Source organism: Lissotriton helveticus, chromosome 12 (genome assembly GCF_964261635.1).
Source record: "Lissotriton helveticus chromosome 12, aLisHel1.1, whole genome shotgun sequence".
In the NCBI taxonomy this organism is placed as follows: domain Eukaryota; kingdom Metazoa; phylum Chordata; class Amphibia; order Caudata; family Salamandridae; genus Lissotriton; species Lissotriton helveticus.
Genome location: NC_136073.1, coordinates 527,348,387 through 527,357,824, shown reverse-complemented (window position 1 = coordinate 527,357,824; position 9,438 = coordinate 527,348,387). Strand labels below are relative to the sequence as shown.

Here is a 9,438-nt window from a genome sequence, read left to right as displayed (position 1 = left end):
AAAAACAACTGCGTAGCCAGCTCCGAGCGTGGGGGGATCTGAGGAGACACCTGAAATCCCCCCTTCCTTCCCCTCTTTAGCCTAATGTGAATTCTTATTCCAGCGCCCTCACCTTGCTGCCTCGCTCTGCTCCTCAGTCTGGCACCCCCCCCCCCCTCTCTGCTCACATGCATGCAGACACACATACAGACGCTCTCTCCTCCCTCCCTCGGCCCCCTCCCCTCCAGGCTGCGCTTCCCACTCCTGCCACGGCTCCAGCCTCACTGAGCCCTCCTCTGCTGACTGGAGTGTACCGGGCGGAGATGCTGGCGCGTCCGTCCAGCCGCCACTTCTGAATGGGACTCGCGTCTTTTCCCTCCGAGGTGGCAGGAGCCGGGATGGTCGAGTGAGGTAAGGGCTCCGCATTCTGTCCCCGCGTCTGTCGCCCCCCTCGCCCGCCGGAGTTGTGTCACGTTCGCGTTTATCTGGTGTGGATGGAGAGAGGGCACTTGGGGGCTTTTTTTTGTCTTGTTTGCGCTTCGGCTCCGGGAGGCAGGAGCCGAGAGGAGCTCGAGGAGTCTGCTTCTCTCCAGGAATCCGAGCGAGGACCTCGCACAGCGGCTTGGAGCTGCATTCTAGGCGCTGTTAGTGGGCGCTGGGTGAAGTCTGCATAGGAGCAGGAGAGGCGGAAGGGGACGTAGCCCGGCTTCGAGGCGCATCACTGTGTAAGTCTCAATTCATCCTTTTTTTTCGCAGTTTGTCTTCCCAGTTTCACCCCGCATGGCAGTGTCTCTCTGTGTCTCTGGTTTGGAAGTGGTGCCCGTTTTGTTGCACTTTGTGTTGTGCTGGGCATGGGGACCGTTACTTTAGGCTGCCATGGAGGGTTACCAGCGAGCAGAAAAGACGACATTGAACCTTGCAAGCTGGCAATGAACCCGAATACAAGCACCGAAGATGCCAGCCTGCCCCTGGCTGCGTGCTAAGGGGCATCGCACCCCTCAAACGTCGGGGGCCCGGTGCCACTGCACCTGCTGCACTATCCGCAGTTACGCCCCTCGCCCGCAAACAAAAGCAGTGAAAAGATGTAATCTGCGATGCCCCTGCCAACCCCTGCCCGCTTTTGTTCGAGCCTGGCAGAGGTGGAACAAAATATTTTGCTCTGAGGTTTTATTCGCGAGGAAGCCATTTGTTATTCGAAAGAGAGGAGTCCACTGAAGCATGATTAACTTTTAGACCGAGAGGCTTACGTGGGCCGGACCCCAAGCAGCGGATATGGGATATTGCAGCCTGGCATCATTATATAAACGGCTTTACTTTTTGCGGAGATGCTCGTTCATTATCCGGGGAGTTAAATATTTATTGTCCAAGCCCAGAGTAGAAGTGAGCGGGTCGCACACTGGGCTCCTCGGGGCACCGCTGCTGCATAAGGCTCTGTTGTGAGGGGAGCGCGCGCCTTCCATGCTAAGTATCTGCAGATTTGAGGTTCATTTCCGGCTAATCTCCTAAGCAAAAGCTGCAGGCACCAGTGTATTTATTTATGTATTTATTTATCGTTGCAATTTTCACGTGAGACTCTGGCTGTTGATCAGTCCTGACAATGCAATAGGAATTTCACGGACCATTGAACGCCTATTAAGAAATGGATTTTTGTAATCATATTTTAATGGAACAGTTGAATTTAAGGGGGAGGGGGGAATAAACAGTGCACCGGGCAGAGCTGTGTCTTGGAAGAAAGTGAGCGCTTGGACAAGAAGCGAGTACATGAAAACGGTGGTGTTCGCGTTTCCAAAGTGCGTGGGGCGTTTTTAGTTCGCCTCAAAGAGTTGTGTTGTTTTTTTTCTTCTGCTGGTCAATAAGTCGTGTTTACTAGTAATTGCTCGGGCTTCGGGGAGGCGAGGCTGGCTGGAGTGTTGTAATTAATAAGGGCCGAGCCCGGAGCAGGGCTTTCCAGTCGAGTTTGCCTCCCCACTAATATCTGTGCGTCTCCAGAGCTGCGAAAAACCAGATGCCTCCTTATAAACAACACGCAGCGCTCAATTAGCGAAAGGTCTGTTGTTTATAGGAAAGCGCTAGCAGCCCGGGCGAGGGGGCATGTGTACAATTGTTTTTCCCATGTACTGCCCGTGCAGGGTGGGGGGGGGGGGGGGGGGGGCGACATTGAATAAGGAAAACAGTGGTGTAACACAAAAGGAGCCCCCCTCCCCGCAGAATGTGCCGAAGGGGCCCGGAGCCTCCGATATGTCTCAGATATGCAGAAATAGGGCCCCCGAAGGATTGTGGGGCCTGTCAGGGCGTCGCAGGGGCCTGCTTTACACTCCTGTAAGGAAGCTTGCTGGGGCCATTTTGGCTGCTTGCCTTTTTACCTAACCTGAAATTGAATGCAGGCGTAAGGTCTATGACGTCATGCACACTGTGCGTGGGCAGAACGTATGCTCACAGACTTATGAGTGCCCTGTTGCCAACTGGCTAAAATTGCTATCGAACAGTAGCCATTGGAAAGAAGAAGCGACTTCTGTCAGTTATTCACAGTTTTTCCATCTCCTTGCAAATTCTAGATTTTTTTTGTTAACAATGCACTTTTAAATCATTGTGTATGATCAGTGTCCCTGTACAGATAGTTACACACAGTTATATGTCGTGCTTTCAGTGCGCTGGCCCTGGTGCGTGCATATCCATCCATCCATCATCATACATCCACCTATCCATCCATCCATCCATTCAATTATCCTTCCATCCATCCATGCTGTCAATGGCATCTTACATAATGGTATCCCTCCTGTAATAATCGGTCCGTGCCCCCTAAAATCCATTTGGGCTGGCTGCCTGCCTCAAACATATGCACAGTCCTTGGGCCAGGCAAGGGGCTCCAGTCGCGCACCTATTTCAGGCAAAAGTTACCTGTCTAGTGCTTTTCTGTCGGCCTCTTCGTCGTCTGTCTAAGCCCAAAGAAATGAATTCCTTCCTCCCTCCCTCCCTCAAATATGATTACCTGTCCTGTCCGTCTTATCTGCCTGTACACGTATCTATCTGTTTGTTCGCTCCTCGTGCACGTCAGACAGAATATACTCTTTATAAAGAATGATGTGTATTAGAAAGATGTTCAAGTTAACATTCTGACCAAAACCCTAAACTGGCCCTGTACAATAGTCGTCCAATGTGCGTCTGCTTCCTGAATATAAAATGCAAATAAAAGAATGCAACATTTTTCAATTGCTCATGTCGGTAGTAGAGTTTGCAGGAGACGAAAGTAAGTGTGGCGTTTGCGTCCATGCTTCTGCAAAAAAAAACTATTTCACCAGTAAAGTGTCTTAAGACTGCTTATTGGAAGAAAGAATGCGGAGACGCTGTAGTATTTGTGTCTGATCTATAACCGGGTGTGTTGGGCTCGGCTCCCCGGGTGCTTTGTTCGCCTGATGTCTTCAATATGTGGGCCTTGGTGACGAGTTCATCTGGAAACAGCCGGCCTGCATTCCTGCAAGGCGTGTTATAGACTCGCGGCGGAGTCAAATATGCTGGCAGTCGCGGTTACAGCTCGGCCTGCTTCTTTTTTTTTGAGGTTCTGCAATCCCAAACGCAGTGCACATCTGGAAGTGATTTACCGTCCAAGCTCTGTTTTTCTTTCATTTGCCCGTTTAACCTTTCGCTTTATTTGGATAACTCCGCTGGGGATGGAGTTACACGTGATAATTACTGAGTAAGCATTCAGCAATGTGTTGTGGGTTACATGTTTTTTTTTGTAAGACTGTATTGAGGGCCCGGCATGAACCTGGATGTGTGTGGCACACAAATATTTTTTACAAGATGGTTTTAGATTCGTGTGTCTTCCGCCGATAGTAAAGTGACACGACAATCGAAGAAATCTGCAAGATTTGGGATTTTTTTTTTTTTACAAAAAGGCTGTTTTCATAATAAAAAAAGGCATCATGGTACCTAGGCAAATAGGCTTTAGGTTAGACAGTATCGAATTCTTATATGTCGCCCAAAGGAACTGAATATGACATAGTTGTGTTTTTTTTTTCTATTTACTTTGGATGTTATTTCTTGGTACAGATTTTATTCATCCACACAGAATAATTCACGCAACATACTCACGAATATTTTCCATGAAACTTTCAAACACAGAAAAAAACCGTGTACATGTAGGCGCCACAGTGGGGCAGTATATATTTAAAGGCAGAGTACTACCCTCATATTTGAATCCCACAAATGGACATTGTTTATTTTGAGAGAAAAAGCGGTACAAACTGAGCTCAGCAGTTTTAACTCGCCAAGAATCTGTGCGAGAGAACAATTTAAGCAAGCAATCCATTGTAGCGGTAGCATGCAATTTTAGAAAAATATGGAATGAGGTCAGTAGGGGGCGCGCGCGCTCTTTCATAGACGTGTACCGGGGTCCATCCGCCGCGCAGGACACTTGGAAGAGACGCGCTGCTCCCACCAGCGCTGCTGGACGTCTCTCGGGAGACAGAATTCAATCTAGCTGCGGTTCAGCGTAATGCTCAGGCAGTTTGTCAGGATTAACATCTTTCTAGTCAGTGGTTCGCGTTACCTTCAGCATCGTGTTACCACCTTGAGCTCTCTCCAAAGTTTGGAAATCCTGTAACTTTAGACGGATGGAGAAGTAGTCCAGCTGGAGGAGAGGTGTAAAGTAAACAGTATCTGGTCTCGCGGCTGCCGCCATAATTAAAGACAGCGTTGTGTCCTCGCGAGTATCAAAGGGAGCGTCCGCTTGGAGAGAGAGGGGAGGCGGGGCTTTGGAGAGAGAAAGGAACCACACGAGGACTCCCTTAATAAATCATGGAAAGCAAAGGCATCCGGTGCCAAGTGGAAATCACTTCGAAAACCAAATGGAGAAAAACCTTGATTTTTTCCTCCTCCACTTTCATGTGAAAACAAACCGTGATATAACGCAGCAATATTTCGAAATGTAGTGATGTTATAAATTGAAATGGGGGCTCAGCAAAATCATTTCCCATGGACGCTTTCTATGTCTGCAATCTTTTTGAATATTTGCATTTATATTTAGTGTCACTGTGACCGCAGGGGGTGTTTTGGTGGTTGACAGCCGTCTGTAGCTGTTAATTGGAACAGGCATTGTTTGGCAAGTAGCCATAAGCATATATGTGTGCATGTACATATGGGGCAAAATAAATGGTAGCCATGTAATATGGGTCTGTAAAAGAAGAAGATGGTGAGGTGAAATACCGAAAATATCTCCTAAACCCAGAGATTACCATACAAGGCAATTTTAGATTTTAACTAGCATACGTGCTGCTGTACAAACCTGGCCAATGACATAAACCTTGCTGGCGTTGAGCTCCAACTTTCATGAAAGTTAAGTTACTTGGATTCACCTGGTACACCAACTTCACCCTGAATCGACATGAGTCCGAAAAAAAAAACGAAAACCTCAAAGACGACCTGGCATCATATCTTTCTTCTAAAGAAAGCCAAACTGTTTGTTCCATCTTCCAGGATGGGGTATCAGAACTTCTGTTCAAACCCGCAAAGTCTCATCTGGACGGTGGTACTGCTCTACTGCATGGCTTGTCGGACTCCACAATGGCACCCCGTAGGAGCAACCTACACATTGCACCACGTGTCATGCAGGGCCTGAAGAAATATGATCACATAACCCCCATCCTGATGGAACCCCATTGGCTCCCACTGTTGGCCCGCACCAACTTCAAAACCGCAGCCTCATTTACAAAGCTACCATGATCCAACAGGACCGCCACAACGCTGTGTGGGAAAACAGTTGAAGGACTCAACAGTACCTACATCACAATGCATTAACCATCCACAACCCGGCTTCCTCTCCCCTTACTCTTTGCCTTTGTGTTTCTCTTTAACCAAGTACAGCCCTCCGCTGCCTTTTGGCTAGGTTTGTGGTCTAGAAATATCACAAACATACATATATTTCATATTACATATTTATTATTTTGCAGTTAACATTAAAAATTTGCTTTTTTTTAGGGAAATGATTATTGAACAGTAAGTGAAATACAGGGTCTGCTGTTAGGTTGTCTGTTGTAAAAAAGAAGGCAAACCTGATTGATTACATAGCTGAAAGAGTTGGGTTTAAGAATAATAAGTATTTCGCTTTATTGAAAGACACATTCTGTCAGATCAGGTCAGAGACTTTCTTTAAGCCTCTGCATGCAAGTTAAGAATGGGTCTCGCTGCAAGTAGAATCTTCAGTTTTTTCTGAGCCTTTAGGTAGAGTGCTATTTAGACACTTGGTAAAGCTCTGCGCTCAGGTTTTGTGTTTGACTTTATCTGAATACACTGCCATGCTAGACACTGATTCGCTGGAGCAAGGGAATCAGACGCGGACTAGGCCGCACATTGGATGAAAAAAATAAGTCACAGAAATGATGTCACATTCAAGAGATAATATCTCCCCTTGTCAAACACAAATTTTACAGATTTTGAAACCCCTTTTTTTGTGTGCAACATCCATCCATCCATCCATCCATCCATCCATCCATCCATCCATCCATCCATCCATCCATCCATCCATCCATCCATCTATCTATCTATCTATCTATCTATCTATCTATCTATCTATCTATCTATCTATCTATCTATCTATCTATCTATCTATCTATCTATCTATCTATCTATCTGTCTGTCTGTCTGTCTGTCTGTCTGTATATCAGACTGTGCATACCTATATAAACAGACCACACACACATATTTATATTATCTATACACGTATACTTATAGTTTTTCCTACATGCCAACCCACACACACATGGCAGAGGGTTATTTCCAGCTTCTTATATTTGGACCGGAAGTCCTTCAAGTTGTCTGCTCTGTTGCTCTCCGCTCCTTTCCTGAAAACACACTGCACTGCATCAGCAGAAGAGTTCATCAGAGTTGTTAATTGTATTGGAATGAATGCCGAGTCGAAGTAGGACAAAAATCAATGCAAATGGATTAGAGAAGCCAGTGTCAAGTAAATGAATAGTCTGGCCTGTCACAGATACAGTATGCGAGCTCGCGAGCTCCACGCGGGCCCCGTTCTGCCAGATTGGTATTCAAGGCGCCCTCAGAAACAGAGGCAGGCATGGTGGTGGCAGAACAAAGCAGTAATCTGCAGATCAAGAGAAGGATGCGCGCGCCGAGCAGCACCACTGCTGCAGAAAATCAAAGAAAATAAAGAAGAAAGCCAGAATGCTTTGGAGTATTATAGCAGACAATGCGCAAGGAATAATTAGAATTAATTGGGAATAGAACAGGCGAAAGAAACAGAAAGTTGGAGAAATTGTCACTTTGCCGTCACTAATCCTCTCCACGGCAACAGTGGAAAATAAAAGGTGTTGTGACTCGCGCCTATTACCTTGTCATGTGTGTAGCGTGCATCCGTCATGTTCGATGGGTCGTACACGTAATGATTGAAAGGCACGCGGAGCTCCGGTGTGCAAAGAGAATGTGTCAGGCTCAAGGGAACATTTTTCAGACAATTGGTGCAAAGTAGGGAATGCCACTCACCCGGTGCGGTAGGAGCATTGACAGGCTACTGAACGGATGCATTTAGAATGGCAGAGTGAGTTTCGTGAGGGTTTCTGCATTTGAAAAATGCTAATCTAATATCCTTAGGGGAATGTATTCGAAAGATTAGCACTCAACCTACACAGACATACAACACACGCTCCTGGAGGATGTGCAGTGCAGAATAGGCCCAGGTGAATTTTTTTTGTGCATGCAAAAGCGTGCGACATTTCCACATCATGCTTTTCTTGAGATTCTTCAGGCCCGACATTTCATTTATTTTTGCCCATGAAAGACTCAATGTCTTGAAGCTGAAAGACAGTTTCTCATCTAAGCAGTTTCCCCTTGGTATCTTGTGTCATTTTTGAAAGCAAGATTTTCCATGTGGTCAGTTTCCAAGCCAGATACTGCCAATTACATTTGGTAAAATTTCACTGAATTTCATGACATTTTGCATAAAATATGAGTAAACTCTGCCCTAGTGCAAGAAGGCCACACACAGGCACCTTCTACTGAGATCACCAAACTCTTATCTACTGATGTTTTCTTGACACACTTTGGTTCTTAACCCGTTTACTGCGGCGGAATGTCGCCGCGGTGCGGGCATTCTACAGAGTGGGCGGGGCTGCGTCGACCAACGGTCGTTCGCAGCACACGTGAGGTAGCGCGCGCAAAATGGCCGACGTGAGCACGGAACGGGTTAAAGGTTGCTGTATTGTACACAATGCATGACCATGGATGAACTGTCGTTTTGACTGCTCATTTGAATAGGGTGATTCCAAGCAAAAACATAACATCATTTAACCTGAGGCTCCCTGTCCCCAAATACTGACTGTAGAGCAGAGCTAAACCGTTATTAAAACTGAAAGTATTCAAGGGGCACACTTAGAAACAGTATCCTAATGGAACCTCTGAGTGTGTTTTGACAGCTGTCGCATTATATTATGTTATACCACTTTGACAGGTAGCTCTGGGCACCATATGTAATAAAAAGACATGTTTTTCAAATTTTAGCATCAATTCTTAATTTCATCATTTTAGATGAGTTGTTTATGAAGGGTTTTAGCTGTGGTTATCAGTTTCAGCATATTATGAACACAGTTAATTGTCTCCAGATGGATCTCAGTATAGTGGGACACTCTGTTGTTATACTGTTAAGTTCATTGTTAACAAAGGGTGAGCTAAAACTGCCTTTACATGGCCTGGGGTCTTCTTGAGGAGCTTAAGAGTAAGAACATTTATTAAGAAAGGCAAAGTTGGAGAAAAGCAAGCTCCTCCCTCCCCCATCAACTTGTTTTACTGCTCAGCACTAGCTCTGTGCGAGAGGCACTTGGCCATCCGTGGGATTCATTTGGACCAGCAGAGCCAGTCATTTCATATTGTAATGGAAGCCATTAGGATCTCCTCTGAAATATATCTAATTCTGTGTATGGGGCCTTTGAGCCTTTGAGGAAGACTTATGATTTTGTGCTTCATGATCTCCTGATTGTCTCTGGGCTTCTTAGAGCTCCATTTTGTATGGCTTCTATTCAGCCTTTTAATTCTCTGATTGGTTGCCTTGAGGCTAGGGGATCCTTACACAGTTCTTCCTCATAGTCTTTGGATTATCTGTGACAGTCTTACAACTCTGCTTGAGAGTCTGTATACTTTCTACGGGATCTGTTTATGTATCTCATCGTTGTGTCTTTTTTTAGATCTGTAGAAGTTTTATATTTCTCTTACTTGTACTTTAGACCTCCCATGGGATCCTTATCGATCTCTTATTCCCGGCCATTTTATGGGCTGGGGCTACCTTATAATTCTGTGCTTCATAGACCATAGACATTTATGGGGCCATTCTACATATCTTTAGATTGACCTTGGGTGATCTGTCGATGCCTTATAATTCTGTTCTTCTTGGACTTCAGCCGTCTGTGGCATCCTTCTACATCATCGCTTCATCGTGGCCTTCGGGTGACATGT

At 45.9% G+C, this 9,438-nt stretch overlaps 1 protein-coding gene across 1 annotated transcript in view; it reads left to right on the top strand.

Moving 5' to 3' along the window:
- Positions 1 to 262: 262 nt before the first annotated feature.
- Positions 263 to 9,438, top strand: part of CDH11 (cadherin 11) — a 316,887-nt gene continuing 307,711 nt past the window's right edge. Inside the window, exon 1 of the mRNA XM_078670443.1 lies at positions 263 to 390. The gene's annotated coding sequence lies outside the window, so the exon portion shown is untranslated. The remainder of the gene's footprint in view (positions 391 to 9,438) is intronic.